Raw genomic sequence first — 24,808 nt, 5'->3', positions numbered from 1 at the left:
TTGGAGAGCACACAATCTGAAGGCTGTGCTAAGTTCTCTAAGAGGTGGACAGGACGAGTGACAATCCTCTCCCATTCGTGGATTCTTTTACTCATGCCTTAATTCAGACATTCTCCCAACATTTCCTGTGCTATTCACTAGAAATATGAAATTAAATAAGATCTGGTCTCCACTGTCAGTAAGTTTGTGGTGTTACTATGGGATAGATAGACTTATAAATTAATGATTATACTGCTATATAATACATACTTCTTACTAGATGGGAACTGTGAAAACTCAAAAGAAGGGCATCTGGATCAGAATGGACCTAAAGTGTTGGAAGGAGCAAAGGGCTGTGAATCAATTGAGGAAAAAAACAAACTGAATTGAGTCCAATCTGTGTGATCTTGGGCCAGTTGAAGTCCTTTGAGGTCCAATGTTATTTTTGCATGATAGCAATAATACCAATCTAATAATATTACCAGCCCTAAAAGAATCATGCAGGAGGTTAAACAAATTAATGTAAGTTAAAGCACTATTATTCATCATTGAAATGGCAAATATAGAAAATATGGGAAAGGCAAGGATGAAAAGGCATGAAAACAATGTAACTATTTCTACAATACAGGATTAGTTAGCAGAGTAATAATGAAGAAATGGCCTGAACTGGGACTTTGAAATCATCAGCCACTCGTTCAGGGGCCAAATTTCTCTATATGGGGTTGAGGAGGAAAAGAAAATATTGTCAGAAGTTTGAAGACGTGGTTCTTCCCAGGGAAGGAGACTAAAAAAGATAACCAATACTTTCCATTAGACCTCAAAGATATTAATTAGTCAACTCATAAGTATCTGTTGACCACAGTGATGGCCAGAACAGGGGTAGTTTCTATGTAGAAATACAAAGAGCTCACGAGTTAGTTGGAAAGAAAAGAATAACATGTGCTAAATAACTGACTCCCACAAACTGTTTAAAATAACTCTGGTCATAATGAGAGAAGGAAAAACTCATTGCAAGCCCAGTCAGTGGGAGATGCCTTCTCTGGGGAAGTGGAAATTGAATAAAGTCTTAAAGGATGGCTAAGGACATGCAGAAGGGGAAGGAAAGGAGAAATAGAAGAATGAAAGGGAAAGAGAAAATATAGAAGGGGGAGAGGAGGGAAATTTGGTGAAAAATGTAATAAAGGGAAAAAGGAGAGGGTGGAAATAAAGGGAAAAAGGAGAGGACAGGAGTGAAGAGGGGAGAGAACAGCCCAAATAGAAGAATTGAGCATTTGTAGAGAAAAGAGGCTAGAATAAAACTAGAAGGCTTAGCTGGAGGGCTGGGGATGAAGAGTCAGAATTACATCTAAGCTAAGAAGTCTAGACATAATGCTTCCATTAGTTGCTTCATGATAGGGGATTGGCATAAAAGAAATTGAGCTGTAGCAGATTGAAGGGAGGCTTGGATGGAATCAAGAGCAGGAAGTAGAAAGCCCCACTCAGACGCTCTGTGATATCAACTACATTCATGGTGGCCTGTGTTGCAAGCACCAAAAGGAGAGAGCTCATTGGAGGGAAAACCACAGGATAGTAGCAAGAAAAAGTGAGGAATGAAGAATAAGTCAAAGGAATCCTACAAAATTCTACGAGATTGGAAAACTGGAAGAAAAATGGTGCCTCTGAGGATGAAACATGAAAACATGTTTGGAAAGAGGAAATGTGATGATTTTAACTTAAAATGTGTTCCTTGCAAGTTGCCCAAACAGGGAGATCATAGGAGGGACAAGGTCAGGGCTGGAGATGCACGTGTGAGAGAGGCACCCAAGGTGATGGCCAACCATGCCCTCAGAGGAAGAGCTTAGACAGACAGAAGGAGGCTAGAGGAGGGTCCTTGAAGAATGCTCACGAGTACAAAGGCAGGAGAGAAATGGAGCAATAAAGGAGAGAGATCAGGAGCAATCTCAGAGGATAGGAGGAGAACTCCAAAATCAAAGTAAGAGAGACTAATCAAGAACGTGGGAATGGTAAATGGTGCCACACTGCAGAGATACAAAATAGTGGAATGGAGAAATGCAATGGCCACAGGCATGCCTTGGAGGTGGGTTAGCTCTAGACTGCTGTAATAAAGATGCACAAATATTTTGGTTTCCCAGAGCATGCAAAAGTTAATTTTATAAGGGGTGGTGCCCATAGCTCAGTGGGTAGGGTGCCAGCCACAGATGTCAAGGCTGGCAGGTTCATACTTAGCCCAGGCCAGCTTAAAAAAACAACGACAACTGCAACAATGACAAAAAAATAGCCGGGTGTTATGGCAGGCACCTGGAGTCCCAGCTACTTGGGAGACTGAGGGAAGACAATCGCTTAAGCCCGAGAGTTTGAGGTTGTGGTAAGCTGTGATGCCACAGCACTCTACCAAGGGTGACAGCTTGAGACCTTGTCTCAAAAAAAAAAAAAAAAACAAGTTAAGTTTATAAGGAAATTTTCACTTGACCCGTTACACCAGCTCAAGTCACAATTGGAAAGATGAAGAAACAACCCACATGCCCATCAACCCAAGAATGGATTAATAAACTATGGTATATAGTTTATTATATACCATAGCATTATATATATATATATATATATATATATATATATATATGCTGTGGAATACTATGCAGCCACGAAAAAGATGGAGATGTTACATCTTTTGTATTTAACCTGGATGAATCTGGAAAACATTCTCCTAAGTAAAGTATTTCAAGAATAGAAAAGCAAACACCCCATGTATTCATTACTAATATGAAAATATGAAGATAATAGATTAATATCTACATGCCCATAAGAAAGAAAAACACAATTAAATTCAAGAAGCAGGGGCGGGAGCTAAGTAAGTTCCCACCTATCAGGTACAACATAGGGCTTATGGCACATAAGGGGTATATGACACACTTCTTGAGCGAAGGACTCAACTACAACTCAGACTTTGGACTTTCACGCAAATAACATAACCTGATCGTATATACCCTCATATCACCATGTTTATACTGTACTGCGGTCTATTAAGTGCAAAGTAGCATTACGTCTAAAAAGATGAACGTAACTTAATTGAAAAAGACTTTATTGCTGAAAAATGCTGACACAGAGACACAAAGTGAGCGCATGCTGTTGGAAAATACGGGTCTAGTAGACTCGCTCCCTAGAGTTTTGCCATACACCTTTAATTCGTAAAAGACACGGTATCTTGGAAGCACTTTTAATTTGTGAAAGTGCAGTGCAGTAAAATGAGATCTGCCTGTATTTGTTTAGCAAGAGGATATTTCAATCTAATTTGGAAACAAATGTCAACTTGTGCAAAAACGGAGATTGGGATGTCAGAAGTAGAGACATTGGCAAAGACCACAAGCTTGAAGGGTTTAACAGGGAAAGGGAAGAAGGGAAATTAGAAGCTATAATGGGATCCAGCAAAGAGCTTTCTCAAACATGGAGACGGCAGCACACGGAGAGAAAGAGTCAGAAACTGTAAGAGATGGAGGAAGTCGGTACATTTTGTGGAAGCAAAATCCCAGAGAGGATGAGGTCTAGAGTTCATGTGAAGCAGTTATCTTTAAATGAGAGAAAAGAAACCTTTACCTTTGAAAATAAAAGAAAAAAGTCCACTTCAGAGACAAGGCTTTTATGAGGTGAGAATGAGGGTACAGGAGATGTTCACAAAGATGGCTTTAATCTCCCACTGATCTGAAATGGCTGCATAGCGTGAGCGAGAAAGAAGCCTTTGATGGTTTAAGTTCCTGAGATCTTCAGATTGTTATTGCATCATAACCTGGCCCATCCTGACTGAATGCAAGGAGAAAGTCACCTCCTGAGATTAGCACAGCAGGGACAAACTGGGGTTTTAAGGAAAGAAAAGGTTATGAAATCAAAACTGGTTAATATCCAAGTTATTAAAAAAAATTTTTTTTCCCCAATGTGCATTCCGAAAAATTTCAAACCTACAGAAAAGTTTGGAAACGAGCACAATGACCCCCCATAAAGCCTTCACCTGGTTGCTAAAAGATTCACCAGTTGCTAACATTTTGCCACATTTGCCTCATCTTTCTGCGTGTGTGACACATATACGCTCAATTTGCAGGGACGCACACACACATGCCTTTCGTTCTTTCTATTTTTTAAAAAAGACATTTGAAAGTAAGTGGCAGATAGCCAGGCATGTCACTCTGCGCTTTTCGGCACATGTCTTCTAAGAACAAGGATTCTTTCCTATGAAACTAAACTACTGATTTTGTATCCAACATGTTCTTATTAACATTTTCCCAACTGTCCTCAAATTTACATCCTAGCCATTCCCCCACCCCCATTTAGACCCCCATTGAGGATCACACACTGCATTTGGCCCATATATGAGGAAGGAAAGCGTGTGGTAGGCTGGAGAGAATCTGGGTAGCCAAATTCCCAGTGCGGGGAAAACAGGAATTTTCAGATGGAAGATGACCTGCTTGGTCAGAGACACACACCTGGACCTGAGGTGACAGTGGACATGACATGGTGATGACAGTGACAATGATACAAAAGAGAAGATGAAGGGTCATTGCACCAAAGGAAAATTTCAGATGTCAAGGGGGCAACAAAGAAGAGAAAAATGAGAAATAAGATTTGTTAACATAAAAATTAATACTAATTAGACTCTTTATACCCAACCCTACCAACATTAAAATGTTTAATTACCGTGGATTAAATAATCAATCATTGAATCTATGTGAAATTAATTTGTTCTAAGTTCTCTACACATATACGCTCAATTTGCAAGTAGTATGGACAACTCCTCCCAACTTTAATTAATTAGAACTGGCATTGGTAATGGAACATTTATTTATGGACCAGGTGCAATTAAAGAGGAATGGGCTATGCTTTCTCTAGAAAATACTAAGAGAGATTTCAGACTGAGTGCTTCAGAAATCTAGAATCTCAGATCCAGTTGGGACTGTAGTGATCATTTTTTTCAGTGGGTCCCTTTGAAAATGAGGACCTATATAGCTGTAAAGTGAGGTCACCTGCTGTTCTCAATATTTCAACATAGCTAACAGAAATGTTAGATTTACTCATGATAAGGTTGCTCCGGCTGGGTATGATACCAGGATTTGTGTTTTGCCTTCACTCTTTATGGTAAAATTGGCTATCTTCTGCTGGCCAGATACTCCAGTTAGCAGTTAAACATGTCTTTGATTTTAAAAAAGAACAAATTAATTTTATTTTGATCATTGAGTATTTGGTAGAAGAGAGATTTTTTTTAAATGAAAGGAAAGGACAGGACACTGAGGGAACCCATAGTGGAAGTCCTTAGAGTAAAAAGATAGAAAAACACTTGCCCCAAACTCTTCATTTCGTATAGATGAGAAGATTGCCCGAGTGGCACAGCTAAGTTCATGCAGTTACTTAATAGAAGCAATTAGCAGCAATCCTTCTAGCATATCAAAGGTTAAGGTTAGTTGAGGAATAAATTTAGCGAGCTAAAAGGGGGATGTCCCTAGTGACAGTAAGTTTGAAGCAGGGAAGCCATCAGGAGGCTGATGTGGTACTCAAGAACGAAGATGGTGTCCTGATTTCAAGAGACAGATGTAGGAGGCACAACCAAATCCTCCTCAGTGACAAGGGGACAAGGACTTGGGGTCCTGAAAATGGAAAAGGACTCAAGCATCACAAATGACATTCAGGTTTCTGATAGTGGCTTTTGAATGAGGCATTTGGTAGCAGGGAGTACCCGAAGAAAGAAAACTCTGAAGAAGAATATTGGGAAGTGACCTTAGAAGGCCTGGGAAGGCTGAGATGCTAAGACTGGCCTCTGGTCCAAATACGTCCCAGGTCTTCCTACAGCCAGGGACAGAAGGTTAGGGGTACTAGCAGCCTAACAGCTAGTTGCACACCAGCTGTTCGAAGCCTCTGCTGAAGGCAGACGCCAGGGGTCAGTGCAGGCCCAACTTCCCCACGTGGAGCGCTGAGGTCCCCTTCCTTCAGCGTCTGTTCATTACCAAGAGAATTTAAGAGAACTCTAAACAGCAGATTCGTTTATGGTAGCAGCATTTACAAGCAGTTGTAATTATGGTGTATGGAAAACAATTATTCCCTCCTAAAATTGCTCTTTTAATTTTCTCTTATCTGTCCCATAGTGAATGTTAAATAAGCCTCATTGCCTCGCAGGCTGCCTCAGATATGTTCACCGAGGCTGCAAAATATCAGTCTGGGAGAGGCACAACACACTCTAACGCTGCCTGTGCACACAGACACACACATCTCACGGTACACGTTACATGGACAAGCTCTGAAACAAGTATGCATAAGCCCCCCACAGTACTTCAACACATCCCACCCCACCCACAGCACACACAGATGCCTAATGCAACCCCCCCTCTTCCTCAAGAGGCACTTCCTCCAGGAAACCTTTCCCTGCAGCACTCCCAAACAGACTAATCCAGTCCTTCCTTTCTGCTAGATTTTCCCCTGTGAAATGTCCATTTACTTTGTTTACACATCAGTCTTTACATGTGAGAGCTCAAGCACCTTGAAGGCAAGGATCTTACCTTGTATGTTACCATTCCCCAATGCTTGGTTCACGGAACAGCTTAATAAGTCAATTTGGGTTAAATAAATGAATGATTAAGCGTAAGGAGAACTGGGGTTATGGTGTATGGAAGTAGAAGGAAGATGGCAAGAACAAATACACGAATTTAGACATTTGGAGGGGTGGAAATTCACGAGAAAGGCCTGGTGAGATGTGAGGCCCCTACCGAAGCAGTAGGCCTGATGCTTGGGGTGCCCTGAGTCAGATTCCACAGAGACCATTGTAGATTCTTGCCCTGATAATTGTGGAAAGAGCTGATTTCTGCTTTCTTTCTCAGGCCACAGCTGAACGGTCTGCTCTGCTAGAGAAGGCCACAAAACTGAGCACTTTTCCCAAATGTTTGTTTGCAAATAGCTTTAGTTCCCATATTTCCAACCTCTACCAAGAAATGTGGGGAAGGCAGTCAGTGTCAGGAGCTGAATCTGCCCACTTTCCAAGAACTTCTGTGACAGGGTAGAACCTCTGCAGGCTGTATCTCATTCTACATGTCTGTGATCTTTGCGAGAATACAAAGACACAGCACACAGTAGGGGGCTCTGATTGTATCTGACGAGAGAATAGGTGTCCTCAAAATCAGATTCTGGGACAGATGGGTGGGGGGGTGAGGATCAAAACACATCCACACAATCAGGAGCAATGACATTTAATAAAGTGATTAGGCAGTGACATTAAATAAGTTCTCAGGCCATGTTGGAGTGATTAATGTGGGTGGGGGGAGGCCAGGGTCTATTGGGGGAGGGATGTAGAAGGCTGTTCTTTTGATTAAAAAGTGTGTGTTTGGGGGGAAGGGATTGGAAATTTCAGGGAAGTGCTGTTATTAATTCAGGGAAGTGCTGTTATTAATTGATTATCCTTGGCCTTCAAATGGTCTTGATTATTCAATAGCGCTCTCTTTTCACAGTGGGAGAGTGAGTTGGAGGAAGGATCTCTCTGTGACAGACAGAAGGAAGGTGCTGGTGCCAAGAGTCCTTTGTTGAAACTAAACACCCTCCTGTTTGCAGACACTTTGGATTCTTTTCTATCCCCAGACCCTCCTTTGTCTTGGTGAAATGAGTAAGGAGCTTCTGATTTCCTTTATTTTTCCTCTCACTTCCTTTATTAATCATATTACTACCAGTGAATAGTAGCCCTAAGAATCCCTGTACCTTCCTCTCTAAGTCCTTTACTGATAACCCTACGTGCTAGTCTGTTTAGGCTGCTTTGACAAAGTATCATGGACTCGATGGCTTACAAACAACAGAAATGTATTTCTCGTAGTTCTGGGGGCTGGGAAGTCCAAGGTCAAGGCACTGACAGATTCAGTGTCTGATGAGATGCTGCCTCTTCCCAGACAATGTCTTTTTGGTGTTTCTCCCATGGGAGAAGGGGCTAGAGAGCTCTCTGGGGTCTCTATTATAAGGGCACTAATACTTTACTATGTTCATTTTAAGATGGAATCTGCAGGACATTATTATGAACAACAATTATAATAGCGAACATTTATTAGCACTTTTACACACATCAATTTATTTAATCCTCATAGTAACCTCAGCAGTTTCATAAGATTATTATGCTTTTAACAGGCTATTGCTGTCTTACAGATTAAACAGGGACTCAGAGAGGTGAAGGGAGTTGTCTGAAATCAGGGACTAAATGAGTGGTGCTAGAATTCTGAGCAAGGATGCCGTGTGGGTTCCGTGGGGGCTGGAGAGCCTTCAGGAAGAAAAATAATACAAAGCTAAAAACACAAAGATCGGTGCAAAAGTGAAGATTTACTTAAAATGAGAAAAGAAACTCACAATAAATTACATGTTTTTAAAAACTTACAGGTACCACACATAGCAAAATCCAGAAAAATAACAGATTTTTATTAAGGAACTTCCTGACACACCACTACCTTCCCCCACCTTTGCTGGGTTCCTCACTGTGTGATTGCTTATTCAGATAAAACTGGGGTAGAAAGAGTCTTAATAATTGTAGTTTTTATTTACGTGTATATAATAAAATATATAAGCAAGTGTAAATTTTATATTTATGAAAATATATAAACTGTATTATATATTTATATATGTAACGTATAACATATGAATATGTCTATAAATTAAAATATAAAAATATATTCTATAAATACATATCTTACTAAACTATATGATGATGTGACCACATGGCTAGCTTTCCTCTTAGGGCATTGGAAAGGGCAAGTGAAGGGCCCTGGCTTAAGTTTTTTACTCAGTTTCTAACTAGGGTCTATTTGTCTGTAAAGCCCAAGCTCTTGACCATGACACAGCCTCATCAGAGAAGCAGGACCAGAATTGAGGTGTAACTCAAATGAAAGCTCTCTCTGCTCCTCCCGTAGGTGGAGGTCTGAGACATGGGACTGTTCTTTATAAGGAGTAGAGAGTCCAGTAGCATAGCTCAGTAAGTTTGCTCTTACTGTGTGTCAAAGACTGTATCCTGCTACTGGCTTGAGAAACATTCAATCAAACCTCCCCATTCAAGTATCAGAGGAGAAGCAGCTGAACATTTGCAAGAAAACTGAGATTCTGAATACTGCTTTAGATAGGAAGTTGGACAAGATAATCCCATCAACCTTCCTAAGGAGTCATTCTAGTTACCTCTCCCTTCCCCAGAAGCAATAATTCTGCCTAACTGGAATTTTTCCATCTAAATTTTATGCATAGGTCAGATTCATCCAACAGGTAGTTATCATATATCTGATAAAACAGTGAATAAAACAAGCAGGGTTGGCTAGGCAGGGTGGCTCATGTCTGTAATCCTAGCACTCTGGGAGGTGGAGGCAGGAGGATCGCCTGACCCTACGAGTTTAAGGGTGTGGTAAACTATAATGACACCACTGTACGCTGGAGTGACAGAGGGAGACTCTGTCTCAAAAACAAAAAAACAGATGGCTGATGGTAAACAAATACGATTCTTATAATTTAGGGTTAGAACATAGATTCAGGAGCCCTGTGAGCAGAGCTGCTGGATAAGGATTCCACAGACATCTTCAGTCAGAGGCGGTAGTAAAGATAGAATGTGAGAATGATGACAACCATGTATCTTACACTTGTGAACAGTCATCATTCATACAGTCACTGAGTCCCCCCAGTAACCCTGGAATTTAGGTACTCAACCATTATGCTATTGTGGGAGGAGGGCAAAGCCCTCCTAACATGTGGGCCTTGCGTCAGTGAAATTCACATAGTAAAAAGGAGAAGCTAATGGATGGAGAAGAAGTCGGCCATCAATTCCAACACCAGCCCAGAATCTGCTCACAAAAATTTCCATTCCTCCATAGGATTTATCCTTTAACTCCGATGGGGGGGAGAGGAGAAGGCTTTTTTAATAATCAATGTCATTCAATGCCAAGGACAATCAAACTAAACTTCCCGTACATTTTTTACCACCATTGCTTGCAATTTTTAATCAAGAAAAACATCCCTCTATTCATTCCCCAATGAATCCCAGCCTCCATCCACCCACATTAATCACTTCAAAATGGCCTGAGAACTTATTTAATGTCATTGCTTAATCACTTTATTAAATGCCACTGCTCCTGAATGTGAATATTTGTGTGTTTTTTTTTCTCATCTATGACACCTTCTAAGAGTCCTAATCTAAAAACCCCAACTCGTTTTCAAAAGAACTTGAGTATCCCATTGTACAATTTGAGATAAGTGCTGTACAGCAGGGAGGCCACTCTTTCCCACCTATCTCCCTTTGGCCTAATACCTGAAATCCAGTGATGAAAGTTATAAAAAGTTATTGCCATAAGGCTGGCCCTCTTCAGATCTATTTTATCCTGTATTTTTGTTTTGTTTTGGTTTTTTGAGACAGAGTCTCAAGCTGTCACCCTGGGTAGAATGCCATGGCATCATAGCTGATAACAACCTCCAACTCTGTGGCTTAAAAGATTCTCTTGCCTCAGCCTCCCAAGTAGCTGGGACTACAGGCACCTGCCTCAATGCCCGGCTATTTGTTGTTGTTGTTGCAATTATCATTGTTGTTTTAACTGGCCTAGGCTGGGTTCGAACCCAGCAGCTTCAGTGTATGTGGTCAGCACCCTACCAACTGAGCTACAGGCAACGCCAATTTTTTTTTTTTTTTTTTAAGACAGAGTCTCACTCTGTTGCTCTGGGTAGAATGCCATGGCCTCATAGTTGACACCAACTTCAAAGTCTTGCACTCAAGCAATCCTCTTTTTTTTTTTATATTAGTATTAGATCATAGCTGTGTACATTAATGCGATCATGGGGCACCATACACTGGTTTTATAAACAGTTCAACACATTTTCATCACCCTGGTTAACATAGCATTCCTGGCATTTTCTTAGTTATTGTGTTAAGACAATCATATTCTGCATTCACTAAGTTTCACATGTACCCTTGTAAGATGCACCGCAGGTGTAATCCCACCAGTCACCCTCCCTCTGCCCAACCTCCCCCTTCCCTCCCTCCCCTTCTCCATATTCTTAGGTTATAACTGGGTTATAGCTTTCTTACGAAAGCCATAAATTAGTTTCATAGTAGGGCTGAGTACATTGGATACCTTTTCTTCCATTCTTGAGATACTTTACTAAGAAGAATATGTTCCAGCTCAAGCAATCCTCTTGCCTCAGCCTCCCAGGTAGCTGAAACAAAGTGCCACCACAATGCCTGGCTATCTTTTTTCTTTTCTTTTTTTTTTTTAGTATAGGCATGAGTGTCACTCTTGCTTAGGCTGCCCTTGAATTCCTGAGCTCAAGCAGTCCACCTGTCTTGGCCTCCCAGAGTGCTAAGATTACAGGCATGACCCACCTCACCCATCCTATCCTATAAATATTTATGTTTAATTATTATTCTCTATACTGAGGAGAGAAAAGGACATGAAAGTTCTGGAAAGTTTAGGAATGGGAAGCCACTGACAGAAAAATTGCTAAAAAACAGGAAGAGCTTTTGCCACCAAGAGAGACATAAGAAGTTTTGCTGCACTCACTAAAATCAAGGGATTGGGGCAGGTAGTTTTCACCTGACGGGTAAGGAAGGTCTTGCTGGCCTTCAGTGGGGAAATGTACATGTGAAACGATGATGAGGTGCATAATTGGGCCAGGAAGAGTCTGCTCTGCAGCGAGACAGTTGTCATGTTAGTTGGCATAGTGTTGGAACATAAAAGAAAACCAAAGCCTACTTTCTTTCATGTCATGAGGATGAATTTTCTGGAACAATATTTTTATTCCAAGAATAGAAAATTGATTTCTATTTGCAAACTAACATGAGTTGATTGGTAATGACTTGCTGTAACACAATGTTAGGATTCTGAGACCTTATCGAGCACACCTAGAAAGAAAGCTGGGATGAATTAACAAGGACCGCTGTGGACAGAAGAAAAAAAAAATGTCATAACTGCCTAGTCCACTAATCCCACATTGTCTTATAGGTTGATCCATCCAAGGCTGTCAGGAAGATGAGAAGAATACAGGAATATGGGTGGCAGACACCCACCAAAGCCCCAGCTTTCATTTCATCAACCTTTAAACCTCTTTCCTCATAGAAATTGGAAACTGACGGCTCAGTGCCTGTAGGTCAAGCGGCTAGGGAGCTAACCACATACAATGGAGCTGGCAGGTTCAAATCCAGCCCGGGCCTGCTAAACAACAATGACAACTACAACCAAAAAATAGCCGGGCATTATGGTGGGTGCCTGTAGTCCCAGTTACTTAGGAGGCTGAGGCAAGAGAATCGCTTAAGCCCAAGAGTTTGAGGTTGCTGTGAGCTGTGACACCACGGCACTCTACCAAGGGCAACATAGTGAGACTCTCAAAAAATAAAAATAAAAAAAAGAAATTTGAAACTGATATTCTTAGTCCTGTAAGCTTAAAAGGGAACTTAGCTTCTGTGCCTAACCTCTCACTTTCTGAATAAGGAAAATAAAAATAAGAGAAGTAAATAACTTATTATTACTTTAAGGTGTAGGTTTTTTAATGTACATTTTTGCAAATACAGTTCTCTCAGTATGTAAAACAGTACTCATTACAAAATAAACAGTGCCAAACATTGGACTTTCCTAATGATATCCATTATACTACTAAAAAAGCTTTCTTGATGGAGAAAGGACGGAACACTACGTAAGCTTAAGGATTGAGTAATATAGGAAGAATAACATTTGAGGGTCAAAATTAACTGTAACACTCATAATAAAATAGAAATAAATGCACATAGAAATCATTCACTGTAGAATCTGAACATAGACTTTCTATACAAACTAAGACTTTTACTTTTTTACCCTCATTTGATCCCCACAACAACCTTAATAAAATATGTGCGATTTTGTCCCAGTTTTGCAGGGCCATGCCCCGCAGATCTGGTCAGGGCTGAGGGAGGGACATGAGTCCAGACCTGGTTTATGCAATAGCTTTGGCTCTTAACCCTCTGTCCTCTGGTCACCCTTCTGTGGCCTTGAGAAAAGCAGCAGCGTCTGATCCTCCACTGAAAAAGTGAATTCACAGGCATTACAGAGGAGGAAAAAACCGCTTAGTTGGGCCCAAGAAGAAGGGAACTACCATCTGGGAGCATGGAGGAAATTTTATAGGGTGGATGTGAGAATTCAAGGGGAGGGCCGTCTCTGCTGCACTGGAGGCCAGGACGCGATGGCCATGATGGTCTCAAGAGGGGACCACGCTGGCTGTCTATTAAGTTGATTTCTCTCCTCAAATCCCAACCTCAGTTGAAATGAAAAATATTACCTACCTGCACACCACGTTTTATGGTTTTATTTCCTAAAGTTGGGTGATTTATAAAGAAAGGAGGTTTATCTGGCTCATGGTTCTGCGGTCTGCACAAGAAGCATGCTGCCAGCATCTTCCTGTGAGGCCTTCAGGCTGCGTTCAGTCCGGGTAAAAGGGGTAGGGGCTGACATTTACAGATCACATGGTGCGAGAGGAACAAGAGAGGGGAAGAAAATGCCAGGCTCTTTTCAACAGGCAGTTCTCTGGCACTAACCGTTTATGAGAGATCCACCTCCATGGGCCAAATGCCTCCCTCCAGGCCCCACCCCCAACAATGGGGATCAATGAGACTTGTCCAGGCCAAACACACTGTGGCAGACAGATATACACAGATGTAGAAATAGATTAGATAGATGATTCATAGATAGACAGATGGATGATAGTTACATAGATAGATGATGGATGAATAGATAGATAGACAGATAGATAAACTAGTAGTACAGAATGACATTTGGTTTTCTGAGACATGCTTTAAGATACTAAAATGTTGCTCGTCTCTTGGCAGAGAAAAGCTCACACACCCAGGATACGCAGGCATGGTGCTTATTGATTTATCAAGCAGACTTTACACCAAAAATAGAGGCAGAAAAAGAAAAATGTCCAGAAATGAATCAGGATAACATCTGTAGCAAGAGAAGAAAAAATACCAGGGGATATGATGTCTGTAGCTCCTAGAGGAAATAACAAAGGAAAACCCGCAAATCACTTGAGCAGCGTTAGCACAGCCCACACACAGCCCCTGGTAATGAATGGAGGTGGGGATCATCTTCCACAAGAGCTTCTTTATCAACGTACAAACGTGATGTTAATTTTCCCATTACAAAAAACTTTAGTGAATCCTCCCCATCTCCAACCTCATTTCTCTGCTCCACTTTACAGCAAAACTCCTTGAAAGAGTTGCGGATCTCCTCACATTTACCCTGAGCCCACTCAGGCAGTCTCATACCCTTATCCACTCACTGAAACGTCAATAACCTCCACATCAGAAAATCTAATACTCAGATCTACACTCCTGCGAGCTAACAGCAGAGCAAATGTCCAGCCCTATGCACTGCCACATTCAGGCGGGCTGTTTATTTATTAAAATATGTCTACACCAGTGATTAAAGAGCCAGTGATCAAACCCTCTAAGGTAGAGGTTCTCAACCTGTGGGTCGTGACCCACAGGAACTGTATTAAAAGGCCACAGCCTTAGGAAGGTTGAGAACCACTGCTCTAAGTGCTCCTGCCAATCATAGTTATTCCCTGGCACCCATTCCTTACCTCTCCAGAATCCATAAAGGGTTAATCCTAAGCATTGCAGGAAGCCTCTGGGGGCCCCTGCAGCACTGAGCCCAGTTTCTATTCTCATTGGTCAATAGGGTAGATGAGAGTTGCACTAGAATTCTAGAATTCATCTAGAATTCATCTAGAATTCTTACTCTCTGGACTTGCCATGCCCACCGCCTACCTAGGGGTCTGTCCACACTCTGCACGCAGCCCTGAGGCCCCCTGAGTGGGGTCTTCTCTGGTGTCCACTAAGTTTCTGGAATGCTGGCCAGCCCACCATGGCTCCCATGAGCCAAGCTTCGATCCTGGCTCTGGCAGGCTCAGACATTTGTAGAAAGTACCCTGGTGGCACTGGTATTCACACAAATCGATGTCTAGGCTCATTTGGTCACCAAAGCTGTGACATGGTGCTGCTGGTGCTCGCCATGACATCACTTTCACATGGAACTACCCAGGACTATAGCCACTATGAGACTTTGCCTTTGAGAGGGTCTGGGAGAGGCAGGGAAAACAGGTGGTCAGGAAGGAATGGATGGAGACCCTGGGGGAAGTTTGAGGTCAAGGATGCCTAGAGTGTGGGTAACTGTTGAATTTCACTTCCACTGAACTGTCCACGTTCCTGGAAACACACAAATACTTGTTCATCACAAGACTTAGCAACAATTATTTTATTAATAAAATGAGAGCACAATATTTTCTCTGTATGGCAAATACGAATTCATTGAGTACTTTAACTATCATTATTATCCCCATTTCTACATATAAGATAACTGAGGCTCAAAGAGATTATTTAAAATGTAAATGGCAGAACTAAGACTCAAGCTCAATCTGGCACGTGGTCAAATGCTCTTAACTAAAACCATCCTCTGCTTTTGAGGATCACATTCCACCCAATTAAATATGACATTCCAAAACAATTTCCTTTATTTCGTTGGTGTTGAGAATTTTTTAATACATAAAATCTCAGTAATATCAGGCCTAAAAGACTTGGTGAGGATAGAACATTTTAAATGTAATTGCTTTTCAATAGAAGCTGAAAGAATTTGGCACCATGATCAATACTATTGATGTTAATTTGACGTTTTAAGTCACAAACAACTCTTAATAGGGAATTTTTACATTTTCCGTTTCATTCTCTTTTTCAACACACAGCTTAGAGGCATCACTTAGTGACAGCCTCCCCAAATAAACAACTTCTAAAATTTACAAATGATTTAGAAATTTTTATTACAATGATTTGATGAATTATTTACCCCACAACCATGTCACATGACAGGTTTATTATATAGTCAGATTGGCTTATTTAAAGGATAAAAGGGGATTCCTTCTAGGTTGTCATATACATACTGTCACATTAATATTTTACTATGCTGATTATTAAATATTTTAAATATCACCTCGCTTTTCACTAACATTAGACACCCCCTCCTCCTTAAAACACGCGTTCAATTGAGTTTAATGCAACACGCTTTGGTGGGCTTCCTAGTTCATCACTGCAACTTTTCAGATTCCTTTGCTGGTTTTTCTTTATTGCTCCGATCTCCAAATCTCGGTGTGTCCTAGGCTCAGTCCTGGAATCTCTTCCTTATCCATGTTGTCCTCCTCAATCATCTTAGCCAGTAGCGTGGCTTTAAACACAGTGATACTTGCAAACGTGTATCTCCAGCCTTGCCTCTTTCTTGGACACCAGGCTGGTATATCTAACTGGTTACTGGACATCTTACTTGTATATCTAAGAGGTGTGTTAAATTTAATATGTCTAAAAATCAACTCATGTTTTTCCAAACTCCCATAGTCATCTTCATTTTGGTAAATGACAATGCTGTCCCTTTAGTTTTTCCAGCTCTAAACCTCAGCTTTATTCTTTTAAAATTTATTTCAGATGGATATTAGGGTACAATTAGGCTACATTATTTGCATTTCTTAGGTAGAGTCCAGTTTGTAGTTGAGCCCTTTTCCCAGAAAATGTGCCACATGCCCTTACATTGCATCTGTTAGAGGGTAGCATGCAAACCCCCTCTCTCCTTCCCCTCTCCCCCCTCTCTATTGGGAGAAGACATCTTCAGGCTCTATTCTGAAACTAGACCCTAGAAAATTCACTAGTAGATTGGACTTGGGATATGAAAGAGAAGTATCAAGAATGACTCTGAGTTCTGCACTCCCACACGATAGAAAATTCCTCTCTTTCATATCCTACGTCCAATGTAACAATGACTTTCCCAGGGTCTGTTTTCAGAATAGAGCCTGAAGCTGACTTCTCTTTTCCAACCCTTCTTTTATTGCCCTGGACCATGCTATCATCATGTTTCACATGGATTATATGCAATATCTGCTCCATGGTGTCCCTGATTCCATCCGTCTCTCCTAATATTTATTATTGATCCATTTAAATAAATATAAAAGCTAAAGCACTATAGTGGTCTACAGACCCTTTCAGGATCTGACTGCGCATTGTCTCTGCAACTCACCTCCCACAAGTCTCTCCCGCCTTCATTCGGCTTCAACCATACTGGCTTCCTTTCTTCTTTTTGCAAGTGATAGACACACGCCTGACTTCATCTACCTAGTTCTATCTACCCAGCAAGTTCTTTCCTCAAACATCCAAATGTGTATTTCCCTAACTTCCTTCAGAAATTTGTTTAATTGCCACCGAATTAGCTTCCTATTGTTGTAACAAATTAGCACAAACAGGGTGTCTTACAGTGAAACAAATGTATCATGTCACAGTTCTGAAGGTCAGAAGGTTTAGAGGTCAGTGTTAGCAGGAATGGCGCATTCCCTTGGAGATTCTTTCCTTACCTTTCCAAGATTCTAGAGGCTGCCCACATTCCTGAGCTCTGGGCCTCATCCTCCATCTTCAAGGCCAGCATCACAGCATCTTCAAATCTCTCTCTCTCTCTGTCTTTACTATCATTGGTCATTGTCACATTGTCTTTTCTGGCTCTGACACCTGCCCCTGCCCCCGCCTTATAAAGACCATTGTGATTACATTGGGCCCACCTGGGAAAACTAGAATAATCTCCCTGTCTCATGATTCTGAACATAGTCATATATTCAAAGCCACTTTTACCACATAAGCTAACAAACCCACAGGTGCCAGGGATTAGGGCATTGACATATGGGGGAGCCATTATTCAGTCTACCACAGTGATCTTCTTAACAGGCTTTTCCAACTGAAATATTTAAGCTTATAAATTCATTGCCCCATCAAAAAGCCCTAGGCTCCCTTTTGTACTTTCATTTTCCCAATGGCCCTTAACACCATCTCACCGTATAGCTAGAACTTGTCTCTCTAGTAGCTGCTCGAAGGATGGTAGGTAGGTTTTGTCTCTTTTGTTTACTTCTACATCCGGGGCATCCAGAAGAGTGTCTAGAACATCATGAGCCCTAAGTCATGTCTGTTGGAGGAATGTTAAAGGATGTTACTCATAAGTAATAACATGGTAGAATGGGACTCACAGCTGGAATCTGCTAATGAAATGTGTGTGTAGAAGACATGACTTGTGTTTGTCAATATCTTGTTTTCCCCTTTTTGGCACTTGGGAGACTGCACCATTCATTCTTTGGCAATTGGTTAAGATTGTGTAACTACGTTTGATCATTAAAATTGTGACCGTATGTGATACACACAAAGTCTGGTCTGCAGCAGTGAAAAGCCGGTGCCTTCTTCCCCATTCCCTAGTCCCTGTGGAGGCAACTAGGGAGGTGGTTGTTTCAGAAGATGACGCTACAGATGGCCTGAGTTTTTGAGGGACTGTGCAAGGCAGAATCTTCATCACTCACCAACCAGAGTAAGCCATAAAATCCTATCATTCCTAATACAATACTCCTGGTGTATCATGGCATCAAAACTTTGGATTATTCGTTAGCAGAATTTATCTATTCTGATGATACCAAAAGCATCTTACAAGGGTATATGTGAAACTTAGTAAATGTGGAATGTAAATGTCTTAGCACAATAACTAAGAAAATGCCAGGAAGGCTATGTTAACCAGTGTGATGAAAATGTGTCAAACAATCTATAAAACCAGTGTATGGTGCCCCATGATCGCATTAATGTACACAGCTATGATTTAATAAAAAAGAAAAGAAAAGAAATGTATATATATAGTGCTGACTTCACAGTCAGATGGCTGTTGGTAAAGCAACTAAGACCAGAGGCTAAAAGTTATGATTCATGTTTTATGGTGACCAAATATTTAGTAAAACTCACTCCTGTAATTTGAGCGGTGGATCATCATTTAAGTGAACCTAGAGCTCTAGGGAAAGACATAATGTTAGAGGGTTGGTTTAGTGGTGTGTGTTGTGTTTGGTCAGGCACTATAACAAAAAGCCCAGGGAAGAATCTCCCGGTTTGGAAGCAGAAATGAAAGGTAATAGAGAGATTTAGGAACTGGTACCTTGCAGGGTTGAAAAAGCCAATTGCTTCTATACCCCAAACAGCACAATTGAGGAGTCAAAAAGCAATTTTAAGGGGGACACCAATAAAAGCTTTCAACAGATTATATTACCTAAAGGCAAGGATGAAATTAAGGATATATTGCTCAGTAAATCATTTTCAATTGTATAAAATTACTCGTGGCAGGTATCAAGGGTAAAACTTGTCCACAAAAGTGTGATAGCCTGGAGAAAGAGCACTGGGGGAGCCAGAATGCAAAGGAACTCAGCAGGTAAGAGGAGTTTGTCTCAAACAGAACTGTAAGAGCTTTCACTCATCTTCCCCAGCTTTCTGAAGAGTTTGATACTAGACGTGAGGTGGGCAGAGCAAAGTGAACCTCTGAAGCTGGGGCAGGGGCTGGAGGAGCCTGGAGGCTGAGAGGAGGGCGCTGAAATCCCTGCTGATTTTGGAGCATGTCTGCAGAGGACCCCCCGCCTGGTGTGAGCCCAGCTGGGTGAGGACAGCGCCCACTTGGAGGAGGGCAGGGGGCATCCTGAGAAAGTGCTGTAAGCTCCTGAAGGGGACGGAAAGAGTGTCCACGTGGAGGGGGGCCAGGGACGGGTGTCAGAGGTCATCCGTGTGGGAAGCAGAGATGTGGCAAAGCCTGAGCAGGGGACAGCCACAGGGAGGGTGGCCTTGCCTGGGCTCCAGCACCCCTGCAGAGAGGGAAGGGCGCTCCCCCGGAGGGGCAGCCAGTCTGGATGTCAGGTGGGCAGGGTGAGCCGGGAGTCCCCGCGGAGTGACAGCCTCGCGGGGGTGCGGGCCGTGGGTCGGGTGAGCAGGACATCTGCTGGAAGAGCAGCCCGGGTCAAGGGGTCCAAGCCCAGACGCAGTGAGAGGGGACAGCGCGGGGAGGGGGTTAGCAGCAATGAGCGGCCCCAGACAAGGCATTGCTGAATTAAGGATAGTGAGAGGTTCCTCACAGTCAGACAGGGGCAACACGCACACGGAGAAAGCACAGTGAGCCCCGGGGCTCCGGTGTGAACTCCGGAGACCGCAGGTGCACGGCCAGTCCTCCCCACCCGCCGGGCCACGGGGAACCGGGAGGACATGGGGGACCCTCTGCGCCGGTTTCGGTGGATGTGGAACTCGAGGATACAGCGGGAGGCCCCTTTGGAGACAAGGCACTGGAGCATCCAGGGAGTTTGGTGTTGGTGATGCGTCCTGGAACTCGTCTCTGTGGATAGGGACCGTGAGCTGTACAATTAGACACAGACGCGAAGCTAGACAGGCGTGTGTATTTACAGGGTGTCCACAAAATCCGAGTGCAATTTAAGTTCACGTGCAAATTAAATCCTGTGTATGAATATAGACGTAAATATACGTTTACAGGCAGAAAACATGGCTGGAGATAAAACGCAGTGCAGGGGTGGGCTCTGTGTGGGGTTGCGCAGCAAACTGAGTAAGGAGACCCGGGCTGCGGATTTCGGAGCAGAAATAACAGCGTAACGTATCATCAAGACACGGACGTTTTCTTTGATATAAAGAAAGTGTCATATAAAAGGAAAGTGTCCCTTTAGATTCCTACCCCTTTAAACGCTTAGATTCTTGGCTCCAGAAGGGAATCTCCTACTAATTCTTGGTCTTAACGATTCCTGTTGCCTTACCCACCTCTACTTTTGGTAACAAACCCCAAATGGTTTCTCTGTCTGGATTTGACATACTGGATTTCTCATAATATCCATTAGGTGTTTTCAGAGTATTTTGTTATTTTCTTTTTGTTTTCAGTTTATGTGACATTCTTGACAGAAATCCTGGCTCAACTGATGTAAATAAAGACACTGCAGCAATACCTGTCACCTGCGTCCTGGGGACACTCCTTAATGAGAGTCAACACCTCATTACTGAGGGTACACATGACTGCCAAAATTGTACCACGTAGTTTGTACTAGAAATTCACCAAATATAGATTTTGGCCAAACGCTGCCCAATGGCCAAGTGTTAAAATCTATATTCTGCTGAAGCCAAGTCAAAGCTGAAAACAGCCCTTATAAAAGGAAGTCCTCAGATACAAAATATTGTGTATTATTTTATTTACATGGAGGTAAAATTTTTATTTATACAAAATATTTTTTTAGTAGATATACAAAATTCATATGTATAAAAACATTATATATTATCGCAGTATATCTACATATTGTTATTGCAATTTTATTACTAGATTTTTAGAAATGAAATCGTAAGCTTATCGTTCAAATACAGAAGTAAGGCATGCTTAGCAAGTCAACTGTTCCCTGTTTTCTATACAACACAATTGCAAGATTAAATAACTTGCTAAAATTTATAAAATAATAAGAAATCTGAGGGCACCTAATTTTTCTCTAGTTTTTCTCTTTATGTTTCACGATAGTACACTTTATTATATCTAGTTTTTGTATGTGATTTTGGAGCTTCCCCTTCTCATGAAATTTAGAGTTCACAAAGTTAACATTCTTAATTCATGTTACATGGGGTGAAACATTCTCAAGAGAATTTTCCTTGAAAGAATCATGGCTTCCTTGGAATTACATAAATAAAATTTAAATGAAGTTCTTAAAGCTTATTCTGTTTCACATATATTAAGTAATTTCATTACTATTAGAAGTATGGCATAATAATGTTTTTATTGTTCTGCTTCCTATCATTTAAATTCTTATAAATATTTATTTGCTGAGAAAGGATAATTTCCTGAACTTATCCCGCTAACATACTTTCTCTTAATGTTTGTATTAATGGCTAATCTTTATTTAATTATTTTAAAATTCTTAATTTTTTTGAACATAAAATGAACAGCTTTCATAATAATTATTATTCCATTTTATAATTACAATGATAAATACACCTTCATACTTTTAATAGTCTGAGAATTTTCACATCTGAAATGCATAAAGAGATTTTTGCACTAACATCTAGAATGCTTACTTGTATATAAAGGTATCAGCAATAAATCTGAATACCATGCTATGTTTGTATATTCATGTTGTTAAGCTGGTAGGATATAATAGTAAAATACAGGATGATGTTATTGACCACATACAAGTTCAAAGATACCAGAAGTTATGTTTAAACCTGCACCTTTGCCATTCAGACGTTTAAAGGCTAATACTGACAAAGCCACATATGAATAAGAATTTGTGTCCATATTCCTACTAAAGATACTTTGAAGACAAATTCTCTGATATCGAGAATTTATAGGAAGGTGAATGCCAAAAACCACATTCACACCAGGCACAATTTAATAAAAAGAACAATCCTACTCTCTGAGTAAATCAGCTTGTGTATATGGGATTAAGCTGGGTTAGCAAAGGGCTCCCAGGGCAACTACGGAAGCAGAGTCCATAGACATGAAAGAAGGAACAGGGAAACACACTTTTCCTAGCTTTGGTAAAGAAAAGGGTCACAGTAGAGGTGTCCAGTCCATGGCCTGTGGGCTGCATGGCTATGGTTATGGCCCAACACAAAATTGTAAACTTGCTTAAAACATTATGAATTTTTTTGTGATTTTCGATTGCAAGGTTCTCGACAGTGAACTTTGTAGACAACAATATTGTGTCATAATGTCATGTACAATAACCATACACACACTCGTGCTATTTTTACACATGGGTGGCTTCAATTTTACAGTGGTGGGTGGCTTCTATTATCCCATTATCTTCCAAGGGTGGACAGTTGAATTGACACCATCATATGTTATGTGTGGTCGTGGTGACTCAGCGAGGAAGCAATTATCAATAATATTTACACCTACTGTTGCAACATTAGACATTTAATGTTATTTAGAAGTCAGGTAAGCATTCTTATTTGATTACTAAAGGTATTTCCACACCTTGGTGGCTCACACATCACCTGCTGTGGTTTATAAACAGCCCTCCACCTCACCCTGCATTGGCAGCCACGGTGTGAACGGGCCCAAACCTTCCTTTCTATTTTCCTGTTGATTAATTTTTGTAATAAAAGTAAATATGCTCCCTTATCTATTAGTACTTTTTAAATCCCAGCATGGCTTCTACAATGTCTCAAAAGAAAACACAACCCAAGAAAAGAAAAATTACAGATGAAGAAGGATTATTAGATGAAAAGTAGAAAGATGACTACTTTTTTGTTGAGGCAAATAATAGGGCACTCTGCTTAATTTGTAGGGAATTTGTGTAAGTTTTCAAAGACTATAATTTGAAAAGACATTAGATGCAGAAACATGCTGCCAGATTTGATGCATGAAAAGGACTGTGTTGTGAGGACAAAATAGCAGAACCGATAAAAATCTGTCTTCTCAACAATTTTTTTTTTCAAAAGTTACAACTCAGATACCATTTTAAAAGCTAGTTGTGTGGTAGCATATTTAATAGCAAAAAAACCAAATCCATTTACTGGTGATGAGTTTATGAAGTAATGTATGGAAAGCATGGTAGATATAATTTGCCCTGGGGAAAAGAAGTCCTATACAACAAATGGTGCTGGGAGAACTGGATAACCACATGTAAAAGACTGAAACTGGAACCGCATCTCTCACCACTTACAAAAATTGACTCACAACGGATAAAAGATTTAAATCTAGGGCACAAAATGATAAAAATCCTAGAAAAAAGTGTGGGGAAAACTCTTGAAGATGTTGGCCTAGGGAAAGATTTTATGAAGAGGACTTCATTGGTGAGCACAACAACAACAAAAATAAATAAATGGGATTTAATTAAGCTGAAATGCTTCTGTACAACTAAGGGCACAACAATTAAAGCAAATAGACAACCTTCAGAATGGGAAAAAATACTTTCATGTTTCAAATATGACAAAAGGTTGATAATTAGAATCTACAGAGAACTCAAATTAATCAACAAAAAAAGAGCAAACAATCCCATTTATCACTGGGCAAGAGATATGAACAGAATCTTCTCTAAAAAAGGCAAATGAATGACCAACAAACACATGGAAAAAATGCTAAGTTTCCCTAATTATCAGAGAAATGCAAATCAAAGCCACCTGGAGATATCCCCCAACCCCAGTGAGAATAGTCCACATCAAAAAGTCCCAAAGCTATAGATGTTGGCGTGGATGTGGGGAGAAGGGAATACTTTTACAATGTTGTTGGGATTGCAAACTAATACAACTTCTTTGGGAAAAAGTATGGAGAATCCTCAAAGAAATAAAAGTAGACCTTCCATTTTATCCTGAAATTCCATTACTAGGTATCTATTTCAGTCTTTTACAGACCCAGAAGAAGAAAAAGGTCATTTTACCATAAGGATATATGCACCAGAATGTTTATTGCAGCTCAGTTTACAATCACCAAGATGTGGAATCAACCCAAGTGCTGATCAACACATGAATGGATTAATAAACTCGTGTGTATATATATAATATATATATATATATATATACACCATGGAATACTATTCAGCCATAAAAAGATGGAAACTTTATACCTTTTGTATTAACCTGGTTGTAGCTGGAGAACATTCCACTTAGTAAAGTATCACAAGAATGGAAAAGCAAGTATCCAACATACTTGATGAAACCAGTAGATGAACAAATATATGCCCACACAAGAGAAAAACACAATTAAATGTCAGGCAGGGGTAAAGAAGGGGGACTGTTACGCTCTCACCTAACAGGCACAATGTAAGGACATATGGTGCACCCCCTGAATGAGAGGCACAGCTACAACTTGAACTCTACCTAACAAACAAAAATAATGTAATCCAATCATCTGTTCCCTCATATTAATCTAAAATTAAAAAAAAAAATTCTCCCCAGGAAGAAGTGTGGATTGGGCACATTCATAGAAATGGTCTGTAAGAGAGTCAGAATCCCTAGCTGGGATGATCAGTGAAG

Source organism: Nycticebus coucang, chromosome 6 (genome assembly GCF_027406575.1).
Source record: "Nycticebus coucang isolate mNycCou1 chromosome 6, mNycCou1.pri, whole genome shotgun sequence".
In the NCBI taxonomy this organism is placed as follows: Eukaryota; Metazoa; Chordata; class Mammalia; order Primates; family Lorisidae; genus Nycticebus; species Nycticebus coucang.
Note: the sequence above shows the minus strand (reverse complement) of the source record.